This window comes from Nerophis lumbriciformis, linkage group LG28 (genome assembly GCF_033978685.3).
Source record: "Nerophis lumbriciformis linkage group LG28, RoL_Nlum_v2.1, whole genome shotgun sequence".
Taxonomy (NCBI): domain Eukaryota; kingdom Metazoa; phylum Chordata; class Actinopteri; order Syngnathiformes; family Syngnathidae; genus Nerophis; species Nerophis lumbriciformis.
The window spans coordinates 20,801,058-20,826,635 of record NC_084575.2 but is presented as its reverse complement, the minus strand read 5'-3'; the positions used below and the strand labels follow the sequence as shown (position 1 = coordinate 20,826,635).

At 39.1% G+C, this 25,578-nt stretch overlaps 1 protein-coding gene across 1 annotated transcript in view; it reads left to right on the top strand.

The window, feature by feature from the left end:
* Positions 1 to 25,578, top strand: part of LOC133570754 (bone morphogenetic protein 7-like) — a 41,467-nt gene that overhangs the window by 6,075 nt on the left and 9,814 nt on the right. The window lies entirely within an intron of this gene.

Genomic DNA, 25,578 nt, shown 5'->3' with positions numbered 1-25,578 from the left:
TAATGTAAATAATTCAATGTACAAACGTATATACTCTGATGATTAACTTGTGTGATGACTGTATTATGATGATAGTTTATATTTGTACCATGAATTGATTAACGTGGACCCCGACTTAAACAAGTTGAAAAACGTATTCGGGTGTTACCATTTAGTGGTCAATTGTACGGAATATGTACTGTACTGTGCAATCTACTAATAAAAGTTTCAATCAATCAATCAAAACGTTGACGGGCAGGCGCCCTACCGTCAGAGCTTACATGGAACCCTCTGAATGTGAGTGTGAATGTTGTCTGTGTTGGCCCTGTGATGAGGTGGCGACTTGTCCAGGGTGTACCCTGCCTACAGCCCGAATGCAGCTGAGATAGGCTCCAGCATCCCCTCGCAACCCGGAAAGGGACAAGCGGTAGAAAATGGATGGATGGATACATTTGAAAGTGTATTCGCTGCCGGTGCCGCTGCCGGTGCCGCTGCCGGTGCCGCTGCCGGTGCCGCTGCCGGTGCCGCTGCCGGTGCCGCTGCTTGTGTTTGCCTCTGTCGTCAAAAAGATCCGGGTTGAACAAAGGTGCGCAAAGCATCTTGGGATATGGGAGGCCACGAAGGATAGTCGCGATGCATCCTCCATATATAGGGAAAAGGAGGGCGCATTCGTCGGCTGCATTTGGGGGAGCCTTCGAATTTGAATGAATTGGGACAGCCTTCGTAAGCGGCCTTCAAATTCACCCTCCGAAGGATGCAGACCCTGAATTGGGACACAGCTATTATTTGGTATATAAATCAAAATAAAACTTTTTCAAAACAGGTTACAGGTTGCAAAAACTCTTTGAGAAAAAATCTCAGAGAAAAATGTAACTTAAAACATTTCTAATTAAAACGTATGTACGCACGTACAACACTTAAGACCTTCAGTATATCAGTATGTGGAATTAAATTATGGAATGGATTAAGCAAAGGAATCAAACAATGTACTAATATGATCCACTTCAAGAAACTCTTCAAACTTAAAGTGTTTAGAAAGTACAAAGAAGAAGAACCATGATAACTATTCTGAATTTATTTAATCCATCCATTCATTTTCTAGATAGTCTTATTTATCTCACCATATGAAATATAACTTACTTCACTAATTGTTTATTTATTTGTTTATTTTTATTGTTATTACTTATGGAGTATATTGTGAATACACTGAGAACAGGAAGTGAACAGAAGTTTTAGCAGCTGCTATGTAAAAGAAAAGGGGTAGGATTTTAATAAGCTCTGCTCCTTCCTACTCCTTTTCGGACATGTTGAATAGAGAAACTGGAAATTGTGATGCATCATGTTGTATGCATGCATGTTCAAAATAAACTCAAACTCAACTCAACTCCTCTTGGCTGCTGATTTTTCGACTGTGATGCGCAGTGTGGGTCTAAAAAACTTATTTTTAAAAATGTTTTTGTAAAATTTTATTTACAAAAATCACGGAATGTTTATCAATCTAATACAAGAAAACAGAACAACCCCAAATCCAACCAAATTTTTACAATACTTAATATAGAAATGTACAAAGAAATAGAGACATAATACAATACTAAAAAAATGGAAAACCACACTTTTATAAAAGCAACAGTATAAATATTAATTATAATATCAATAATATTTGTTTAATTGTATTTGTTTAATTCTGTGAACCCCCCCCCCCAGTCATTTGTTGTGATAAGACAACAATTGCAGCATTTTGATGTGAAATAACAATTCATTGCTGTGAAATATAGGGTTATCATAATTTGTTTATATTGTTAGAGTATACTTTGAAAACAGTAATTTACTGTGAAAAATACTGTTAAATGCTGTGAGATTACAGTGCAGTGATGCCACCGTGGTGCGGAAAGTGGGGGCCCCTGGGCTTTTGTAATTTTTTACAATTATTTTCCTATGGCGGTGACTCAAATTAACAACATCTACCTTCACCTCTTATCAAATATACAAAATGGTTCGTTCCACCTGCATTGCGGCAAACCTAGCATGGGACACCTCACTCCACGAAAACGTCCTAATGATGTGTTATTATTAGAGATGTCCGATAATGGCTTTTTTGCCGATATCCGATATTGTCCAACTCTTAATTACTGATTCCGATATCAACCGATACCGATATATACAGTCGTGGAATTAACACATTATTATGCCTAATTTTGTTGTGATGCCCCGCTGGATGCATTAAACAATGTAACCACGTTTTACAAAATAAATCAACTCAAGTTATGGGAAAAAAATGCCAACATGGCACTGCCATATTTATTATTGAAGTCACAAAGTGCATTATTTTTTTTAACATGCCTCAAAACAGCAGCTTGGAATTTGGGACATGCTCTCCCTGAGAGAGCATGAGGAGGTTGAGGTGGGCGGGGTTGAGGCATGGGGAAGGGGGGCAGGCAGGGGGTAGCGGGGGTGTATATTGTGGCCCCGGAAGAGTTAGTGCTGCAAGGGTTTCTGGGTATTTGTTCTGTTGTGTTTATGTTGTGCTACGGTGCGGATGTTCTCCCGAAATGTGTTTGTCATTCTGGTTTGGTGTGGGTTCACAGTGTGGCGCATATTTGTAACAGTGTTAAAGTTGTTTATACGGCCACCCTCAGTGTGACCTGTATGGCTGTTGACCAAGTATGGATGCATTCACTTGTGTGTGTGAAAAGCCGTAGATATTATGTGATTGGGCCGGCACGCAAAGGCAGTGCCTTTAAGGTTTATTGGCGCTCTGTACTTCTCCCTACGTCCGTGTACCACTCCGTACAGCGGCGTTTTTAAAAAGTCATAAATTTTACTTTTTTGAACCTGATACCGATCATTTCCGATATCACATTTTAAAGCATTTATCGGCTGATAATATCGGCAGTCCGATATTATCAGACATCTCTAGTTATTATGATTTGTATAATTTACAGATGATATTATCATCTCTACTGTGCACTCGGTGTAAAGGAAAACTTAACAGATTTATATTCATGATAATATTTAAGGGAATAATTTCCTGTTATATGAATATTTAGATTCATATTCTAGCCACTTTATATATAGTTTTTTTTTTAACTACAATTATTTAAACTAGGTTTTTTAGGCGGGTTAGTTTAAATATACAGGTAAAAGCCAGTAAATTAGAATATTTTGAAAAACTTGATTTATTTCAGTAATTGCATTCAAAAGGTGTAACTTGTACATTATATTTATTCATTGCACACAGACTGATGCATTCAAATGTTTATTTCATTTAATTTTGATGATTTGAAGTGGCAACAAATGAAAATCCAAAATTCCGTGTGTCACAAAATTAGAATATTACTTAAGGCTAATACAAAAAAGGGATTTTTAGAAATGTTGGCCAACTGAAAAGTATGAAAATGAAAAATATGAGCATGTACAATACTCAATACTTGGTTGGAGCTCCTTTTGCCTCAATTACTGCGTTAATGCGGCGTGGCATGGAGTCGATGAGTTTCTGGCACTGCTCAGGTGTTATGAGAGCCCAGGTTGCTCTGATAGTGGCCTTCAACTCTTCTGCGTTTTTGGGTCTGGCATTCTGCATCTTCCTTTTCACAATACCACACAGATTTTCTATGGGGCTAAGGTCAGGGGAGTTGGCGGGCCAATTTAGAACAGAAATACCATGGTCCGTAAACCAGGCACGGGTAGATTTTGCGCTGTGTGCAGGCGCCAAGTCCTGTTGGAACTTGAAATCTCCATCTCCATAGAGCAGGTCAGCAGCAGGAAGCATGAAGTGCTCTAAAACTTGCTGGTAGACGGCTGCGTTGACCCTGGATCTCAGGAAACAGAGTGGACCGACACCAGCAGATGACATGGCACCCCAAACCATCACCCAACCATGCAAATTTTGCATTTCCTTTGGAAATCGAGGTCCCAGAGTCTGGAGGAAGACAGGAGAGGCACAGGATCCACGTTGCCTGAAGTCTAGTGTAAAGTTTCCACCATCAGTGATGGTTTGGGGTGCCATGTCATCTGCTGGTGTCGGTCCACTCTGTTTCCTGAGATCCAGGGTCAACGCAGCCGTCTACCAGCAAGTTTTAGAGCACTTCATGCTTCCTGCTGCTGACCTGCTCTATGGAGATGGAGATTTCAAGTTCCAACAGGACTTGGCGCCTGCACACAGCGCAAAATCTACCCGTGCCTGGTTTACGGACCATGGTATTTCTGTTCTAAATTGGCCCGCCAACTCCCCTGACCTTAGCCCCATAGAAAATCTGTGGGTTATTGTGAAAAGGAAGATGCAGAATGCCAGACCCAAAAACGCAGAAGAGTTGAAGGCCACTATCAGAGCAACCTGGGCTCTCATAACACCTGAGCAGTGCCAGAAACTCATCGACTCCATGCCACGCCGCATTAACGCAGTAATTGAGGCAAAAGGAGCTCCAACCAAGTATTGAGTATTGAACATGCTCATATTTTTCATTTTCATACTTTTCAGTTGGCCAACATTTCTAAAAATCCCTTTTTTGTATTAGCCTTAAGTAATATTCTAATTTTGTGACACACGGAATTTTGGATTTTCATTTGTTGCCACTTCAAATCATCAAAATTAAATGAAATAAACATTTGAATGCATCAGTCTGTGTGCAATGAATAAATATAATGTACAAGTTACACCTTTTGAATGCAATTACTGAAATAAATCAAGTTTTTCAAAATATTCTAATTTACTGGCTTTTACCTGTAGATATGAATGTAAATCCCATTTTTTACATGTCTTTTTAAAAAGCTGGTTCATGCAGTAATGAATTTTTAGGTGCATGTAAACATACTAAGTGTATGTATGGGGCGGCGTCATTGGGTTTGGGCTTGAGGGCCCTTTAAGACTTTTGTGTATTGGGGGCCCAGGACATGGTGCTACGCCCCTGTCTATACACCTCCTCCATGTCTTTGAACAACACAGTAAATCATTTACAGTTTTACCAGGAATGGGAAAATGGTGTTGAAAGAATCAAAAATAAATAAAATAAAATGGGATAACAAAAAATCCGGTGATAAAGGAAAAGACAAAAAGAATAAAAATGTGACTCGAAATAATGCATGTAAATACATTTGAAAATGTTTTGAAGGAATTAAGGTAGAATAAGATGCCTTTATTAATATTGACCTATTAATAATAATAAATGGATGCTATGGTATTGTTTATTTGTTTCAGACATGCTTAACAATTTGCATTAGGAACCATTGGTTACATTTCCACAACTCAACAAATCCGAAAAGGAGTTTTAAGAAGCACATGTTATTAAACCTATACCCCTTCTACGATATCTACTCATACTAATTTACACCATAACTTAACTGTTTATTCATGATAACTTTATTATCTATGTATTTAATTTATTTGTGTTACAAATTAAGCGCAGGAAGTGAACCAACACATGTGTAAGACATTGTTTTGAAATGGAAAAGGGGTATAGGATTAAATAAACTCTGCTTCTTCCTACTGCTATTCGGACATGTCATGAGAAACTGGAAATAAGCAGTGCATCACAATGTAACTATATCGAAATAACTCAAAACCACTGTAACTTTTCCATGTTGACTCTTTTACAATGTTTAGTTTGTTTACATCTTACCATTTATATTAAGAAAAAAGCGGAAACAAATACCAGTAAGTAATTAGAAGTTGAAATAAATGACAGTATAGTTAGTGAAATGTTAAAAATAAGACTATAAAATAGTTATTTTCTCAAAGTAATGAATAAAAGGGAATAAATTGTTAATCATAAATACAAAATAATACATGAAATGATCATTCAGATATAAATTAAAATAATATAAGACAATTTGTAGCTGAGATAGGCTCCAGCGCTCCCCGCGACCCCGAAGGGAATAAGCGGTAGAAAATGGATGGATGGAACTAGAAGACACAATTTCTGAAGGAATTGCGTGTGAATGCTCCAATGCTGAAGTTGAACTGAAATCCTGGAATTAAAAAAAAAAAATTGTTGATTAGAATTAGAATTAGAATATTCAAACAGGCTTAATATTTTGAAGCTGGAACAGTTTGAATCAGATAAAAAATTTGGGAATTGTGGAACTTTGAAGAATGTCCCATTCATTTCAATGGGAATTTCCTCCAAAATTAGGAATTTCGGGAAAAGCGGGAATTTTTTTTAAAATAGTAAAAAACTTGAATGGTCTGAATGAGTTGAAATGGTTGGTGTTGAAATTTTTCAAATGGGTCGAGAAATGTTGAAGTAGTAACGTGTTCAATTGAGAAATGGTATCACGGAATTCCTGAAATTACAGGAAAACCGGGAATTTTTCCAGTTTAAAAAACAACTTTGTTTTTTTTTCCTGATTAAGAGAATTGTTTTGACGGTAGAACGGTTGAAGTGGATTGAAAAATGTGGGAGGAGTAGTCGCCAGACAAAATGGTGGAAATAGGGCTTTGGAAAACCAGGAATTCTGGAAAATCCTGGAATTTTTTTTAAACTTGGAAAAAGGGTAGTTTGAATTTCCAAAATGGTGGAATGTGTTGAAGGTGGAATGGTTTGAATAGGTTGAAAAATGTGGAAATGGTGGAAGTTTGAAAAATGGCCAATTCATTTTGAATGGGAAAAATGTCCCGGAAAACCTGGAATTCTGGAAAATCAGGGAATTTTTGGAATTTGTCAAGGGAAAGTCTGCGATTCCTGAATAGGCTGAACAGTTTGAAGTGGGAACGGTTTGAATCGATTGAAAAATGTGGGATGAGTAGCCGCCAGAACAAAGGGTGGAAATAGGGCTTTGGAAAACCAGGAATGCTGGAAAATCCTGGAATTTTTTTTAGCTTCGAAAAAGGGTAGTTTGAAATTTCCAGAGTGGTGGAATGTTGTGAAGGTGGAATGGTTGGAATTAGTTGAAGAATGTGTAAATGGTGGAAGTTTGAAAAATGGCCAATTCATTTTGAATGGGAAAAATGTCCCGGAAAACATGGAATTCTGGGAAATCTGGCAAATTTTTGGAATTTGTCAAGGGAACGCTTGCGATTCCCGAATAGGCTGAACAGTTTGAAGATGAATCGGGTGAAAATGTGGACGGTAGAGTGCACCAAAATCTGGAGAAGAAGAATAGTAATACGTTAAATAAATAGATTACTTTTGGTGTAGAAAACCATATGTGTGAATGCTATGGTGTTTTCACACAATTATTAATTAAGTACAATATTTAATATTGTTATAAAAAATGTATTTGAATTATTCTTAGTTAAATTGTTGCATGTAGTAAAAACAGTTATTTCTGAAAGTGACAAATATTGTAGTGTCCCGATACATGTTTTTATTATTGTAGCATGGTTGCAGTGGATTGTTCATTCAGACCAAACCATTCTTTTTTTGTTGTGTTGTGCCTTTTTCTGTAAATAAATATAGGTCCTGCCCCATTAAGAATTCAACTTGTCATTGCTCCTATGATATACCTGACTACATACAGTCATGATCAAACGTTTAAATACACTTATAAAGAATTTTTTTCATCTGACCACAGAGCTTTCCTCCAGAAGGTCTTATCTTTGTCCATGTGATGTCAGATGAAACAAAAATTGAGCTGTTTGGCCACAATACCCAGCAATATGTTTGGACGAGAAAAGGTGAGGCCTTTAATCCCAGGAACACCAGACCTACCGTCAAGCATGGTGGTGGTAGTATTATGCTCTGGGCCTGTTTTGCTGCCAATGGAATTGGTGCTTTACAAAGAGTAAATGGGACAATGAAAAAGGAGGTTTTCCTCCAAATTCTTCAGGACAACCTAAAATCATGTCTTGGGCGCAGTTGGGTGTTCCAACAGGACAATGACCCCAAACACACGTCAAAAGTTGTAAAGAAATGGCTAAATCAGGCTAGAATTAAGGTTTTAGAATGGCCTTCCCAAAGTCCTGACTTAAACGTTTGGACAATACTGAAGAAACAAGTCCATGTCAGAAAACCAACAAATTTAGCTGAACTGCACCAATATTGTCAAGAGGAGTGGTCAAAAATTCAACCAGAAGCTTGTGGATGGCTACCAAAAGCGCCTTATTGCAGTGAAACTTGCCAAGGGACATGTAACCAAATATTAACATTGCTGTATGTATACTTTTGACCCAGCAGATTTGGCCGCATTTTCAGTAGACCCATAAAAACCCCCAAAACTTCCTGAATTTTTTTTGTGACCAACAAGTATGTGCTCCAATCACTCGATCACAAAAACATAAGAGTTGTAGAAATTATTGGAAACTCAAGACAGCCATGACATTATGTTCTTTACAAGTGTATGTCAACTTTTGACCACAACTGTATATAGATTATAGACCAGTGGTACTTAACCTGGGTTCGATCGAACCCTAGGGGTTCGGTGAGTCGGCCTCAGGGGTTCGGCGGAGCCTCTGCCACGGAGGTAAAGACACATCCGACTTATCGTGTAAATAAAAACTTCTCCCTATCAGCGTATTATGGATACCCCCAAACAATGTTCCCTCTAATTTTCTACTGATTTGCAGGTTGTTTGATTGATCGATTGAAACTTTTACTAGCAGATTGCAAAGGAAGAGAATACATTATATGAAACAGTACGGTTTACACTTGGGGTCCCCAAACTTTTTGACTCGGGGGCCGCATTGGGTTAAAAAAATTAGGCCGGGGGCCAGGCTGTATATATATATATATATATATATATATATATATATACACATATATACATTGTCTTTATAATCCGTTTTGTCATTTAACATCAATTAACATTGATGTTCATCAACATTTAAAGGGGAACATTATCACAATTTCAGAAGGGTTAAAACCATTAAAAATCAGTTCCCAGTGGCTTATTTTATTTTTCGAAGTTTTTTTCAAAATTTTACCCATCACGCAATATCCCTAAAAAAAGCTTCAAAGTACCTGATTTTAACCATCGTTATATACACCCGTCCATTTTCCTGTGACGTCACATAGTGATGCCAACACAAACAAACATGGCGCATAGAACAGCAAGCTATAACGACATTAGCTCGGATTCAGACTCGGATTTCAGCGGCTTAAGCGATTCAACAGATTACGCATGTATTGAAACGGATGGTTGTAGTGTAGAGGCAGGTAGCGAAAACGAAATTGAAGAAGAAACTGAAGCTATTGAGCCATATCGGTTTGAACCGTATGCAAGCGAAACCGACGGAAACGACACGACAGCCAGCGACACGGGAGAAAGCGAGGACGAATTCGGCGATCGCCTTCTAACCAACGATTGGTATGTGTTTGTTTGGCATTAAAGGAAACTAACAACTATGAACTAGGTTTACATCATATGAAATACATTTGGCAACAACATGCACTTTGAGAGTGCACACAGCCCATTTCATATATTTTTCCACGATTTCAGCACTCAGGTTAACCATACCTAAATAGACACAAAATACTGCATTACACAAGACAACCCGAATGTACTCGAATGATTGAAAAAAATAAATGTTTTTAAGCTAAATTACTGGTAAACACAGTTTATGTATAATAATTTACGTAAAACCGCGAGTAATGATTAACGTTTTCATCAATTAATATATTCTGTAGACATACCCTCATCCGCTCTCTTTTCCTGAAAGCTGATCTGTCCAGTTTTGGAGTTGATGTCAGCATCTGCTTTGAGTGTCGCAGGATATCCACACATTCTTGCCATCTCTGTCGTAGCATAGCTTTCGTCGGTAAAGTGTGCGGAACAAACGACTGACCATTTCGTCGGCTTTCCCCACAGCCTCGTATTTTGAACAAATTTCGTCCAATTTCTTGCCACTTTCGCATCTTTGGGCCACTGGTGCAACTTGAATCCGTCCCTGTTCGTGTTGTTACACCCTCCGACAACACACCGACGAAAGTGAGAAAATGGCGGATTGCTTCCCGATGTGACGTCACAACGTGACGTCATCGCTCCGAGAGCGAATAATAGAAAGGCGTTTAATTCGCCAAAATTCACCCATTTAGAGTTCGGAAATCGGTTAAAAAATATATATGATCTTTTTTCTGCAACATCAAGGTATATATTGACGCTTACATAGATCTGGTGATAATGTTCCCCTTTAACATTGTCACGTTATCGATGGGAAAATTTATTTTTAGACAATATGATTTGCCTGAGCGGCTAGGAGACACCGAGAGTAACAAGCGGTAGAAAATGGATTAGAAAGGAAAGATTTAAAAAAATAAAAATAAAAATACAATACTTGGGGCTTCCTGTGGGACAGATTTTGGATGCTGGGGGGCCGTATCCGTAGTTTGGGGACCCCTGGTTTACACAGTACAGTACATATTCCTTACAATTGACCACTAAATGGTAACACCCGAATAAGTTTTTCTACTTGTTTAAGTCTGGGTCCACTTTAATCAATTCATGGTAATGTGTGTAAAGGGCGTAATTTGTTGTGAGTTCATGCACTGTGTTGGTTTTGTTCTTTGAACAAGGTTATGTTCATGCACGGTTCATTTTGTGCACCAGTAAAAAAAACATATACCGGTAACTTTTTCTTGAATTTGAAAAAAAACACATTTTATTTTTCACTAAAGAAGGGTTCGGTGAATGCGCATATGAAACTGGTGGGGTTTGGTACCTCCAACAAGGTTAAGAACCACTGTTATAGACAATATATAATGGCTGTTATATGAGTGGTTGGAGGGGAGTATGATTTCAATAGACTGTGTGAGTTACTTGTGTTTGTCTTAAGTTATTATTTTTTTTAATCGCATTTATTTGGATACATTCTGTTGCGTTTACAAGGGCGTCTATATGACAGAAGAGTATAGACAGCTTGGTGCCTATGCGGATGTTCCGTTTCATCATGTATAGCAATGCTGCCTCGGGGGCATGGAGAAAGGTTAAAGGTCACTTGTGCAAAAGATGAACTGTTTATACTCTTGTTTGCTTGCATCACTCAGTTCGAACTTAAACAAATAAAGAGTTGAAAACTACAAATTCAGGCCATCTGAGTGAATATAGTCTGAAAGACGGTGTGTGATTTAAGACTAGGCATGAAGGCAGACATGATTAGTGGGTTTTTGCTAAACATTTATTTGGAGGTTTTTGTTTTTTTTTTAGCTGGGGCCCCCTCTCATTGTGTTGGTGGTCCCCAGATGACGACTTCAAGACTTAAACGGATTATGGTATTTCCCGTGCAAAGATCACAGCTTCCAGCAGATGAAGGTATATCCTGCAGGTGGGCTGTGCTCACAAGTGTTCGTTTTATTAGCCTCAGTCAGTTCAAGGGAGGTATTTTTCAATCAGTCAATGCGATTTTAGAGGCGATAAGCAGATTATCATGTTCTACTATGCTTGTATTAAAGTGGATGTTTCTAACCTTTATCCGCTACAATGCAGAAACTGAAATCTAAGTAAGATTAAATATCTCAAATAAGGGTGACATTTGCTTATTTTCTGTCTGATAAGATAATTCTTCTCACTATGCAGATTTTATGTTAGAGTGTTTTACTTGTTTTAAGGGTTTTGGTCCGAAATGATCTCAGTACGATATTACAGCTTGTAGATGAGATTTTATGACCTATATTGAGTAAAACATGCTTGAAACTAGAATATCAACTGATGCAAAGCTGTGTCATTAACACTCACAAGTATAAAACTACTTTTTTAAAGTAATAATTTCTTACTTCAAGCATGAAAAAAAAAATCATGATGCCGAGCGCATATCATTATGTCAAGATGATGGCACTAGCAAGAATATTTTTCAACATATTGAGCAAAAAGGTCTATTGTTTTTTTTCTACCAAGAAAAGTGCACTTGTTATTAGTGAGAATATACTCATTTTAAGGTATTTGTGAGTTCATTGAGGTTAGCTCATTTTACTTGTTTTGGAAAGTCTCGACAAGCCAAATTGTCTTGTTCTATTGGCATATAATTTTGCTTAGTTCAAATAAAATACCCCTAATTTTTGTATTTTTTTTTCTTGTTTTTGAACACTGACTTTTTGCAGTGTAACTTTCCAAAGTGTTGTCGGCATTATATCCGGCTTTGAGGGCGTAAAGTACGCCCCAGGTAACACATACGTTAGTTTTGTTTGTTGTTAGCTAGTAATAAGGATTTGAGAAAGTTTAGCTACTAAACATCATTAAAAGTAGGGCTGAAGCTATCGATTATTGTTATTAATGGAGTCATACCAAAGACTATAAAAATGGGACCCATTACCTCCCACTCAGTATCAAGGGTTGGAATTGGGGGTTGAATCACCAAAAATTATTCCCAGGCGTGGCCACCGCTGCTGCTCACTGCTCTCCTCACCTCTCAGGGGGTGATCAAGGGTGATGGGTCAAATGCACTGAATCATTTCACCAAACCGAGTGTGTGTGTGTGTGTGACATTCATTGGTACTTTACTTTACTTTAATCTATTGGTTAGTTTGTTTGATTAATCAAGTAATCGTATAAAACCCTTCACTACTGTGGCATGCTGGGTAATGGAGTTCTTATGTTACCTAGCTCATAACATCACAATATATCTGCCTTAGGCCATCTAGAAGGCCTTACTGACAACAACTTGTGATCTGATTGGCTATCGCAACTGTCTGTCAAATGTTTGTGCCCGTTTACTTACAGTGCACGGACGCCCGCATGGTTGATTCTGAAGGCCTCGGGGAAATTTCGTACAGCATGGCAACATAAGCTAGCTGAATTCTGATTGGATAAAAACTCTATAACCTAAAAACAACAGCGCTGGAAGGAGCATAATATGACATGAAGGAATATGAATACTTTTAGATATTTAGGGACAGTAAATTAAAAACCATTTTTATCTTTAATTATGATCATGATTTCTGGTTATGTTAGGCCAACAGAGAAGGCCTTGCTGGCCCTGACGTCACACCACTGTTGAAATTGCACTTTTAACATGTGTGCATTAACTGAACTAAAAATGAAATACATTTTCTTTGCTGTTCGCCGCCGCCACACAATTCACGGAACCAACGCCCCTCTCATGTGCGTTTTATTGCAGAGGCCATGCGGAAACTATATTTGCGTATTTAAAACTATGCGGTCCGGATTTTTCAAATTTGTATAAGTTACAATTATTAGCGATTAATCAACGCAACAGAATATGAATCAAAGCTTTTTTGCAATATAATAGTAGTTGTTTTTTTACGATTTATCGTTGCAACCCTAATTGAATGTACATTTTACCATGACAATATGACTGCAAATTGTTAGTTGTGTCAACAAGGGGACTATGGGGTGTTTTGTTTTCCCGGAATGCAAAGGAAAGTTGGCGCGGGCAAGGCGTGAAGGTAAGGACATATTTTATTATCCATCCATCCATCCATCCATTTTCTACCGCTTATTCCCTTTTGGGGTCGCGGGGGCGCTGGAGCCTATCTCAGCTACAATCGGGCGGAAGGCGGGGTACACCCTGGACAAGTCGCCAATATTTTATTATTACAATAAAAAAGGAATAAAAGGCGCGCACAAGGCGGAAGTACAAAAACTTGGCTAATGAAACAAAAACTTGCACAAAGGCAGAAACTATGAACATGAAGCAAAACTCGCTAACCGTGACATGAAAACACAAAACTTACGTGGCATGGCAAGAAGCATAACTATGAACAGGAATGAGTATCAGAAGTAGCATGGCATGAAGTGAGCAGAGGTAATGTCGCCAGGCTGACTGCCTGGCAACTACAAGTTTAAATACTGGTGACATGATTAGTGAAAACAGGTGCGTGACTCAAAATGTGAAACAGGTGAAACTAATGGTTGCTATGGTGACAAAACAAGGGAGTGAAAAAGCAGGAACTAAGTGTACCGTATTTTCCGCACTATTAGCCGCACCTAAAAACCACAAATTTACTCAAAAGCTGACAGTGCGGCTTATAACCCGGTGCACTTTATATATGGATTAATATTAAGATTCATTTTCATAAAGTTTCGGTCTCGCAACTACAGTAAACAGCCGCCATCTTTTTTCCCCGTAGAAGAGGAAGTGCTTCTTCTTCTACGCAAGCAACCGCCAAGGTAAGCACCCGCCCCCATAGAACAGGAAGCGCTTCTTCTCCTACTGTAAGCAACCACCCGCCCGCGTAGAAGAAGAAGAAGCGCGCGGATATTACGTTTCATTTCCTTTGTGTGTTTACATCTGTAAAGACCACAAAATGGCTCCTACTAAGCGACAGGTTTCCGGTTCATGAAAAGACGCAATCTCTCCATCCGCACACGGACTACTATTTCACAGCAACTGCCTAAAGACTTTCAAGAAAAGCTGGCTACTTTCCGTGCATATTGTAAAAACAAGATAGCTGAAAAAAAGATCCGGCCAGAGAACATTATCAACATGGACGAGGTTCCACTGACTTTTGATATTCCTGTGAACCGCACTGTGGATACAACGGGAGCACGTACGGTGAATATTCGCACCACAGGGAATGAGAAGTCATCCTTCACTGTGGTTCTAGCTTGCCATGCTAATGGCCAGAAACTTCCACCCATGGTGATATTCAAAAGGAAGACCTTGCCAAAAGAGACCTTTCCAGCCGGCGTCATCATAAAAGCTAACTCGAAGGGATGGATGGATGAAGAAAAGATGAGCGAGTGGTTAAGGTAAGTTTACGCGAAGAGGCCGGGTGGCTTTTTTCACGCAGCTCCGTCCATGTTGATATACGACTCCATGCGCGCCCACATCACCCTGGTTTTTAATATATTATTAAAGTTTGACTGACCTATCTGACTGTTTTTTTGACATTCCTTTAGCGCAGTTAGATGCGGCTTATAATACGGGGCGGCTTATAGGTGGACAAAGTTTTGAAATATGCCGTTCATTGAAGGCGCGGCTTATAACCCAGGGCGCCTTATGGTGCGGAAAATACTGTACAAAACCCAAACAGAACATAACTTAAACAAAACATGATCACAGACATGACAAGTTGCTTCTCTGAGACAGCTTTAACGTGCAGGCATTTTTTTATTCGATATCATCAGTAAGTTTGAAAAATACGGACATTTTTAAACATGCATGTTCATTTAAACCACTAATAGTAACATATGGACCAGTGGTGTCAACTGGTTTTCATTGAGGGCCACGTTACATTTATGTCTGCCTTCAGAAGACCGCTTGTAACGGTGAATACTAATAAATATATTAATATACAAACGCCTCATGAAATTATTACACAATTGTCTTTGCATTTGATTATTAAATATTTTTTTAACGTACAAATTCATGACTAACTTGCTTTGAAATCATTAGTCGAAATGGCAAATAGATATTGAAGTATTTGTTTGAAAAAAAATTGTAGTATGGTAATATTTGTTGCATGATCAGATAGTATTATTGCATTAATACTCAGATCGCAATTTCCGCCTTCTGAAAGTAGTCTTTGGTGAAGTAGTTTAGTTCCCTCTTAAAGGGGTCATATAATATTTTTTACTACTTTTAAAACACCCCCTTGTGGTATACATTACATATAATAGTGTTTCTTTAGTGAAAAAATTGCATTGATTTTGTTTTACAGACCTATTTTCAAGTCACTTTTTTGCTCCCTTTCAAAAATGTTTGTTTTGAGAGGCGGAGTTTTTAGATGCAAATGAACCTTTGCCTCTGTCTGTCAGCATTTTTTTTTGTAGTTTTTTAGCTTTTTTGCTTTTATTGTGCACTACGTACATCGATGACCGAGACCTGTTTTGAGTGACTTTCACTACAACAAAACATCCCAAGTGATATATGGATGATTCCTTTAAATGTTCCAGTTCCATTCACACATTTAAAAAACACTTTAAGACCATTGTCTTGAAAAAAATATATCACTCTTGAATCAACACAGTAGTTAATACTATGATCAATGTTAATTCAAAACTAAATGTGGGATATAAATAATAATGGAAGTAGAATTGTTTGTATATAGTATATAATTGGTGCAAATGTTTAACATGTGTACAAGGATATTTCACATGCCTTTACTGTGTATATAATTGAACACTATTTATTTTGTGTACAATGTGTATTTATAATATGTTGTGAAAAGGAAATGTCATAATTTTTGGAAGCTCATCTTGTATTTGACTTTGTTTATAGGGTTAGGCGCAATAAGTGTTCAACTTCAGCTTAAACCCTTTCAAACTGCAACATTTTTTATTTATGAATGTACAGCTGTTTGTTTATGTAAAACTGTTTGTTTATTTTGTTGACCATTGACCGAAGAAAAAAAAAAAAGAAAAAATGAAATAAATATAGCGAGTTCAGTTTCTTCGGCGGCACTAAGGAAGGAGGCGATGCGGACGGACGAGAGAGAGGAAGGAAACACGGCTGACGTACAGGTCTGGAACTATACACGAGTCTAACTTTGTAACGCTTGATCCTGGGACACGTATACATGTGTATATTGACAATAAAAGGTTTTTATCTTCTATTATCATGTAAAGAACTTGGCTGCTCGGCTGCTTCGAGTTGTAAACAATAGAGGCTAAAGGCTATCAGCTATGCTACGAGCTACTTTGCTCACATAATAACGGATTATATAACTTACTCGTCCATTGCCAAACACAGTAGACATTGATCCGATTAAAAGTAGTTTTTAGGAAAATCTTTTTTTATTTTGCCTGAGGACGATGATGCTATTGTCTTACAGTAAAAGGCTAAGCTAGCTACACAACAAATTGAGCTAACATTGCTCAGGAGTCATTCACACATTTCTAACGTACTGTTATTACTTACTGTTTCATTGTCTCCTCCATTGCCACAAATAGTAGTCACAGAGCCTGCCATTAAAAGTATTTTTTCGGAAAAATCCACCTTTTTGTGAAAGTCAGTGAGTAAAGTAGAACTCTTGGCACACACTCGAAGCGACTTATTCACAGTTGAAAAAAAGGTAGCCAGGCACTTCTTACTTCTTCAGATGAGACTGGAGGTTTAAATAGTGTCCTGTGTTGGGTAATACAACCAATAACAACATTTTCCTTCTTCGAGCCAAATCTCGGCCATTTTGTAAACTTAACTACAGATGCGTGTGCATAAACTAAAAATGGCGGACGTGCGCAAGGCAGTCTGGGTTGATACACACCATATATGGATAATCCGCTGACGATGTTATCAATTGGTGACATCACCAATAAGATTGTTTTATAAATATCTCCGTAATGCCTCAATGCTTTGATTTCAAATTTTCGGGACTTATGCAGATCCCAAATGAACAACAGCAGTTAACAATAGGTAAGACAAGCTGGTTTTGCATGATTGGGTCCCTTTCAGTGATCACTGTGACAGATTTTCAGCATCGGAAAGGAAAGATATGCTAATTTTGTCGGAAATTCCAGCGAGCGATTGCTTATTTTCCGCCATCTTTGACGAAAGTGTGTGGCACATAATAACAGTAACCAAGGGGGCGTGGCTTAGCGGGCAAAGTCGGATGCGTCCATCACCAGTTCACTTCAACCTAATTAAAGACAGAATGAGTGCATTTCAGATATATACAAAATAATAATAATAAATAGGTTAGGGTTTTTCATACCTTCCAATGTTCCCTGTTTAATTTCCCTTGATCTAGCCTTTTGTAACGTTCCACACTAACTACAAAATAATATGTATGTATGATTCGTGCCGGATCAATATGGTATCGACTAGGGATGTCCGATAATATCGGACTGCCGATATTATCGGACGATAAATGCAATATTGGAAATTATCGGTATCGGTTTTAAAAAAGTAAAATGTATCACTTTTTAAAACGCCGCTGTACGGAGTGGTACTCGGACGTAGTGAGACATACGGAACGCCAATAAACCTTAAAGGCACCTTCTTTGCGTGTCGGCCCAATCACGTAATATCTACGGCTTTTCACACACATAAGTGAATGCAAGTCATACTTTGTCTACAGCCATACAGGTCACACTGAGGGTGGCCGTATAAACAACTTTAACACTGTTACAAATATGCGCCACACTGTGAACCCACACCAAACCCGAATGACAAACACATTTCGGGAGAACATCCGCACCGTAACACAACATAAACACAACAGAACAAATACCCAGAACCCCTTGCAGCACTAACTCTTCCGGGACGCTACAATATACACCCCCCCCCTCACCCGCCCACCTCAACCTCCTCATGCTCTCTCAGGGAGAGCATGTCCCAAATTCCAAGCTGCTGTTTTGAGGCATGTTAAAAAAAATAATGCACTTTGTGACTCCAATAATAAATATGGCATTTTTTTCCCCATAACTTGAGTTGATTTATTTTGGAAATCCTTGTTACATTGTTTAATGCATCCAGCGGGGCATCACAAAAAAATTAGGCATAATAATGTGTTAATTCCACGACTGTATATATCAGTATTGGTTGATGTCTGAATCGGTAATTAAGAGTTGGACAATATCGGATATCGGCAAAAAAGCCATTATCAGACATCTCTACTATCGACCAATATCGGTATCGTATCGGAAGTGAAAAAGTTGTATTAGGACACCCCTATCAATAAAGATGATGGATTAAACCGTATTAACGCCTTAGTTTCAGCATCTTAAATGTACATGATTGTTATTTTGTTAAAACGTGAGACAACGCTTGATCACACCTGCTTTAACTGTGGGCTTTCATCCTTGCAGTAGTTTGCAGATTTTTGTCAAACTTTATTAAGCTCTGCAAAAATTCTAAACAAGCAGACATTGTCTGGGGCAGACCTAAGCACGAGGGTAATATCTGTTTAGACAAGGTCCTTTTGGTAGCTGTGATAATCTATAAGAAAACAGTTGAGCTGTGCAATGCTGTCAAACAGCTCGACACGCAGGCATGCAATGGTGTGAATGAGGCAAAGTGTTCCATCACAGGACAAACCCCTGGTGAGAAAAACTTAAAGTGATGGAGTTGATATTTTATATCTTCAGAAGTCATTGACATTTTTTTTCTTCTATCTTACGGCCACTTTAACACTCTAAAAACCACCCAAGCTGATCCTTTAAAAAAAAAAAAAATCCTCATAAAATCACAAATGGTTAATGAAAGCCCCATGTCTGTGTGGCCCTGCAGTGTCAGGGGCAAGCTGAAGTGTTGAAATGCCTCCCAGAGGGAAGTTTGCATATCTGAGGTCTGATCTTTGCAGCTAATGGTCCCTAACATAAACACACCAAGTCCTTACAAGCAATTATTGCTTTCATAAAAATACCCCCTGTTCCCTTCTTCGAGCATTTAATTGCGGTCACACAAATGACTAGCAGGGCTCAGAATGCACGGTTCTTAAGAGCGAGTGGGCTGCGTGTTTTTTTGTGGCGTTGGAAGTGTTTTTAGAAGACTGAGTCAACTGGGAGACCTTTCGGGCTCTGACATTAAAATAGTATTGTAACGTGTGACGCTATACGATGATGTCACCGGGCTTGTTTGAAGCAGGCTGATTGCTGCACTGCTCGGCTTTACACACTGTTGGGATATTTCCGAATATATACCCTTTTGGTAGAGATGTCCGATAATGGCTTTTTTGCCGATATCCGATATTCCGATATTGTCCAACTCTTAATTACCGATCCCGATATCAACCGATGCCGATATATACAGTCGTGGAATTAACACATTATTATGCCTAATTTTGTTGTGGTGCCCCGCTGGATGCATTAAACAATGTAACAAGGTTTTCCAAAATAAATCAACTCATGTTTATGGAAAAAAGTGCCAACATGGCCATATTTATTATTGAAGTCACAAAGTGCATTATTTTTTTTAACATGCCTCAAAACAGCAGTTTGGAATTTGGGACATGCTCTCCCTGAGAGAGCATTAGGAGGTTGAGGTGGGCCGGGGGTGTATATTGTAGCGTCCCGGAAGAGTTAGTGCTGCAAGGGCTTCTGGGTATTTGTTCTGTTGTGTTTATGTTGTGTTACGGTGTGGATGTTCTCCCAAAATGTGTTTGTCATTCTTGTGTGGGTTCACAGTGTGGCGCATATTTGTAACAGTGTTAAAGCTGTTTATACGGCCCCCCTCAGTGTGACCTGTATGGCTGTTGACCAAGTATGCCTTGCATTCACAAAAGCCGAAAATATTATGTGGCTGGGCCGGCACGCAAAGGCAGTGCCTTCAAGGTTTATCGGCACTCTGTACTTCTTCCTACGTCCGTGTACACAGCGGTGTTTCAAAAAGTCATAAATTTTACTTTTTGAAACAGATACCGATAATTTTGAAACCGATACCGATCATTTCTGATATTACATTTTAAAGCATTTATCGGCCGATAATATCGGCAGTCAGATGTTATCGGACATCCCTACCTTTTGCGCTACATTTTATTTGACTTCAATCCACTGACTGCTGATTTTCTTTGCAATCCTATACTGACTAAGGCTATGTCTACACTAAGCCGGATAACCCCTTAAACGAATAATTATGTAGCCTAAGCATCGTGTCAGCCACACTAAACCGTCGTTTAAGATTCCCCACCTTGGATCATTTTTTACACGGCTAAGTGCGCCGTGTATTTCTTGAATCTCCGACTCTTAGCTTTGTATGGACTCATTGATCGTTTACAAACTAACTTCGGAGAGGAAGTGAAGTCAGAAAGACTGCGCCTCACACAGGTAGTGACGTCAGAAAGAACGCGCCACAGCCAGCTTCATAACAACCGGAGCTAACCACTGGAAAAATGGAGGCGAGTCATCCAGACATGCCTGTGTTTCTCCTTCTTCTACATGTACAAACCATCACTGATGGTGGAAACTTTACACTAGACTTCAGGCAACGTGGATCCTGTGCCTCTCCTGTCTTCCTCCAGACTCTGGGACCTCGATTTCCAAAGGAAATGCAAAATTTGCATGGTTGGGTGATGGTTTGGGGTGCCATGTCATCTGCTGGTGTCGGTCCACTCTGTTTCCTGAGATCCAGGGTCAACGCAGCCGTCTACCAGCAAGTTTTAGAGCACTTCATGCTTCCTGCTGCTGACCTGCTCTATGGAGATGGAGATTTCAAGTTCCAACAGGACTTGGCGCCTGCACACAGCGCAAAATCTACCTGTGCCTGGTTTACGGACCATGGTATTTCTGTTCTAAATTGGCCCGCCAACTCCCCTGACCTTAGCCCCATAGAAAATCTGTGGGGTATTGTGAAAAGGAAGATGCAGAATGCCAGACCCAAAAACGCACAAGAGTTGAAGGCCACTATCAGAGCAACCTGGGCTCTCATAACACCTGAGCAGTGCCAGAAACTCATCGACTCCATGCCACGCCGCATTAACGCAGTAATTGAAGCAAAAGGAGCTCCAACCAAGTATTGAGTATTGTACATGCTCATATTTTTCATTTTCATACTTTTCAGTTGGCCAACATTTCTAAAAATCCCTTTTTTGTATTAGCCTTAAGTAATATTCTAATTTTGTGACACACGGAATTTTGGATTTTCATTTGTTGCCACTTCAAATCATCAAAATTAAATGAAATAAACATTTGAATGCATCAGTCTGTGTGCAATGAATAAATATAATGTACAAGTTACACCTTTTGAATGCAATTACTGAAATAAATCAAGTTTTTCAAAATATTCTAATTTACTGGCTTTTACCTGTATATATATATATATATATATATATATATATATATATATATATATATATATATATATATATATATATATATATATATATATATATATATATATGTATATATATATATATAGTTTGGACACACCTTCTCATTCAATGTGTTTTCTTTATTTCATGACTATTTACATTGTAGATTGTCACTGAACGTATCAAAACTATGAATTTACACGTGTGCAGTTATGTACTTAACAAATAAAGGTGAAGTAACTGAAAAAATGTTTTGTATGCTAGTTTCTTCAAAATAGCCACCCTTTGCTCGGATTGCGGCTTTGCACACTCTTGGCATTCTCTCGATGAGCTTCAAGAGGTAGTCACCTGAAAGGGTTTTCACATCACAGGTGTCACAGTTTTGATGCTTTCAGTGACAATCTACAATGTAAATAGTCATGGAAATAAAGAAAACGCATTGAAATGAGAAGGTGTGTCCAAACCTTTGGCCTGTATATATATATATGTATATATACATATATATATATATATATACTCTACACCTTTGACCCTCTTTCCATGCTGCGAATGTCAGGAAGCGTGGTGGACTTTGCTAAAGCAGCTTTCAATCAATCAATCAATCAATCTTTATTTATATAGCCCTAAATCACAAGTGTCTCAAAGGGCTGCACAAGCCACAACGACATCCTCGGTACAAAGCCCACATACGGGCAAGGAAAAACTCACCCCAGTGGGACGTCGATGTGAATGACTATGAGAAACCTTGGAGAGGACCGCATATGTGGGTAACCCCCCACCTCTAGGGGAGACCGAAAGCAATGGATGTCGAGTGGGTCTGACATAATATTGTGAGAGTCCAGTCCATAGTGGATCCAACATAATAGTAAGAGTCCAGTCCATAGTGGGGCCAGCAGGACACCATCCCGAGCGGAGACGGGTCAGCAGCGCAGAGATGTTCCCAGCCGATGCACAGGCGAGCGGTCCACCCCGGGTCCCGACTCTGGACAGCCAGCACTTCATCCATGGCCACCGGACCTGTGCCCCCCCCGCCTCAAGGAAAAGGGGAGCAGAGGAGAAAAGAAAAGAAACGGCAGATCAACTGGTCTAACAGGGGGGCTATTTAAAGGCTAGAGTATACAAATGAGTTTTAAGATGGGACTTAAATGCTTCTACTGAGGTAGCATCTCTAATTGTTACCGGGAGGGCATTCCATAGTACTGGAGCCCGAATAGAAAACGCTCTATAGCCCGCAGACTTTTTTTGGGCTCTGGGAATCACTAATAAGCCGGAGTTCTTTGAACGCAGATTTCTTGCCGGGACATATGGTACAATGCAATCGACAAGATAGGACGGAGCTAGACCGTGTAGTATTTTATACGTAAGTAGTAAAACCTTAAAGTCACTTCTTAAGTGCACAGGAAGCCAGTGCAGGTGAGCCAGTATAGGCGTAATATGATCAAACTTTCTTGTTCTTGTCAAAAGTCTAGCAGCCGCATTTTGTACCAACTGTAATTTTTTAATGCTAGACATAGGGAGACCTATTTTCTTTTGGAAAATCTGAGTGTTGGAAAGGCGAAGACCACAACACCACCAACTACTACTACTGCCTTGACGTCTATCCTCAACAATCAGAATGAAATCCTGCAGCAGGGATACATGGGAAAATGATCGGGGAGGTGTGTGTGGTACACATTCTGACACGGGTAGGAATTGTGTGGATTTCTAATGTGTTTGTAAAAGCAGCCCTGGCAGCTGTGGTTTTCCGGGCAGTGCCTTAACGAGCCTTTTCTTGTGGTCGACGCATGTGCGAGCCAAACCGGGTGCAGGGTGTGTTTTATCCCCCCATATTGGCTTGTATGAGAGACGTAAGTGATATTTAGAGCAATTGCGTCGCAGTCTGAGGCGAGAGTTTTTCTATTCCTGCTGTGGTGCTTCCGAGATGTGGTGAGAGGCGACACACATCAGAGAATTGCTCGAGCCTGTAACAGTTTTGACAGCGCTTGACATCATAGACTGGTTCGGCATCTCTCAAATGCTTGACTTTTTTGTCTTTGAGAGTCACAATGGCAGCTGGCGACTGGCTTTAAACACTTAACCACAAATCCTGCTGTTATTGTAATATCGTTTATTATAACAACAGTATTTAAGGGACGATCAAACCATGATCTATGCCTCCTGCTAGACATTATACATATTATATTTATGTGTTTGAACCCCTTAAGTTATAGCATCAATCACTGAATTTATTTTGACTGTTCATGTCCCGTTACCTTAGCGGCTCATATACTTTATCAGGTCAAAGCAAAGATTAGTGAAAAAGTTGCTCTATGACAAATTTCACTTCAAAATACACCCTGACCGGACTAAGGATAAAATAATTACCAAATATTTTAACGAAAGTGTGATTAATCTAATTGACATACTTAATCGTTTGTTAGCACTAGTGTTGTAACGGTACCAATATTTTGGTACCGGTACTAAAATTATTTCGATACTTTTCGGTACTTTTCGGTGTTTTTCGGTACTTTTCTAAATAAACGGGACCACAAAAAAATTGCATTATTGGCTTTATTTTAACAAAAAATCTTCGGGTACATTAAACATATGTTTCTTATTGCAGTTAAAGGCCTACTGAAACCCACTACTACCGACCACGCAGTCTGATAGTTTATATATCAATGATGAAATCTTAACACTGCAACACATGCCAATACGGCCGGGTTAGCTTACTAAAGTGCAATTTTAAATTTCGCGCGAGACGTCACGGATTGTAGAGGACATTTTGGGACAGCATGGTGGCCAGCTATTAAGTCGTCTGTTTTCATCGCAAAATTCCACAGTATTCTGGACATCTGTGTTGGTGAATCTTTTGCAATTTGTTCAATGAACAATGGAGACAGCAAAGAAGAAAGCTGTAGGTGGGAAGCGGTGTATTGCGGCCGGCATGCAGCAACACAAACACAGCCGGTGTTTCATTGTTTACATTCCCGAAAGATGACAGTCAAGCTTTACCATTGGCCTGTGGAGAACTGGGACAAAAGAGACTCTTACCAGGAGGACTTTGAGTTGGATACGCAGACGCGGTACCGTGAGTACGCTTCCAAACATTTGATCGCTTGCCCGTACGTGCGTGCCGCTATGTGCATGTCACGTACGTAACTTTGGGGAAATATATGTGCTGTATGAACTTTGGGGAGGTGAACGGTGCTTTGGGCTGTGTGATTGACTGTGTTGTGCAGGTGTTTGAGTTGTATTGGTGGGTTATATGGACGGGAGGGGGGAGGTGTTTGTTATGCGGGATTAATTTGTGGCATATTAAATATAAGCCTGGTTGTGTTGTGGCTAATAGAGTATATATATGTCTTGTGTTTATTTACTGTTTTAGTCATTCCCAGCTGAATATCAGGTCCCACCCGCCTCTCACAGCATCTTTCCTATCTGAATCGCTCCCACTGCCCTCTAGTTCTTCACTCTCACTTTCCTCATCCACAAATCTTTCATCCTCACTCAAATTAATGGGGAAATCGTCGCTTTCTCGGTCCGAATCGCTCTCGCTGCTGGTGGCCATGATTGTAAACAATGTGCAGATGTGAGGAGCTCCACAACCTGTGACGTCACGCGCACATCGTCTGCTACTTCCGGTACAGGCAAGGCTTTTTTATCAGCGACCAAAAGTTGCGAACTTTATCGTCGATGTTCTCTACTAAATCCTTTCAGCAAAAATATGGCAATATCGCGAAATGATCAAGTATGACACATAGAATGGACCTGCTTTCCCCGTTTAAATAAGAAAATTGCATTTCAGTAGGCCTTTAAGTCCTAAAATAAAATAGTGAACATAATAGACAACTTGTATTTTAGTAGTAAGTAAACAAACAAAGGCTCCTAATTTAGCTGCTGACGTATGCAGTAACATTTTGTGTCATTTATCATTCTATTATTTTGTCAACATTATTAAGGACGAGTGGTAGAAAATGAATTATTAATCTACTTGTTCCTTTACTGTTAATATCTGCTTATTTTCTCTTTTAACATGTTCTATCTACACTTCTGTTAAAATGTAATAATCACTTATTCTTCTGTTGTTTGATATTTTACATTA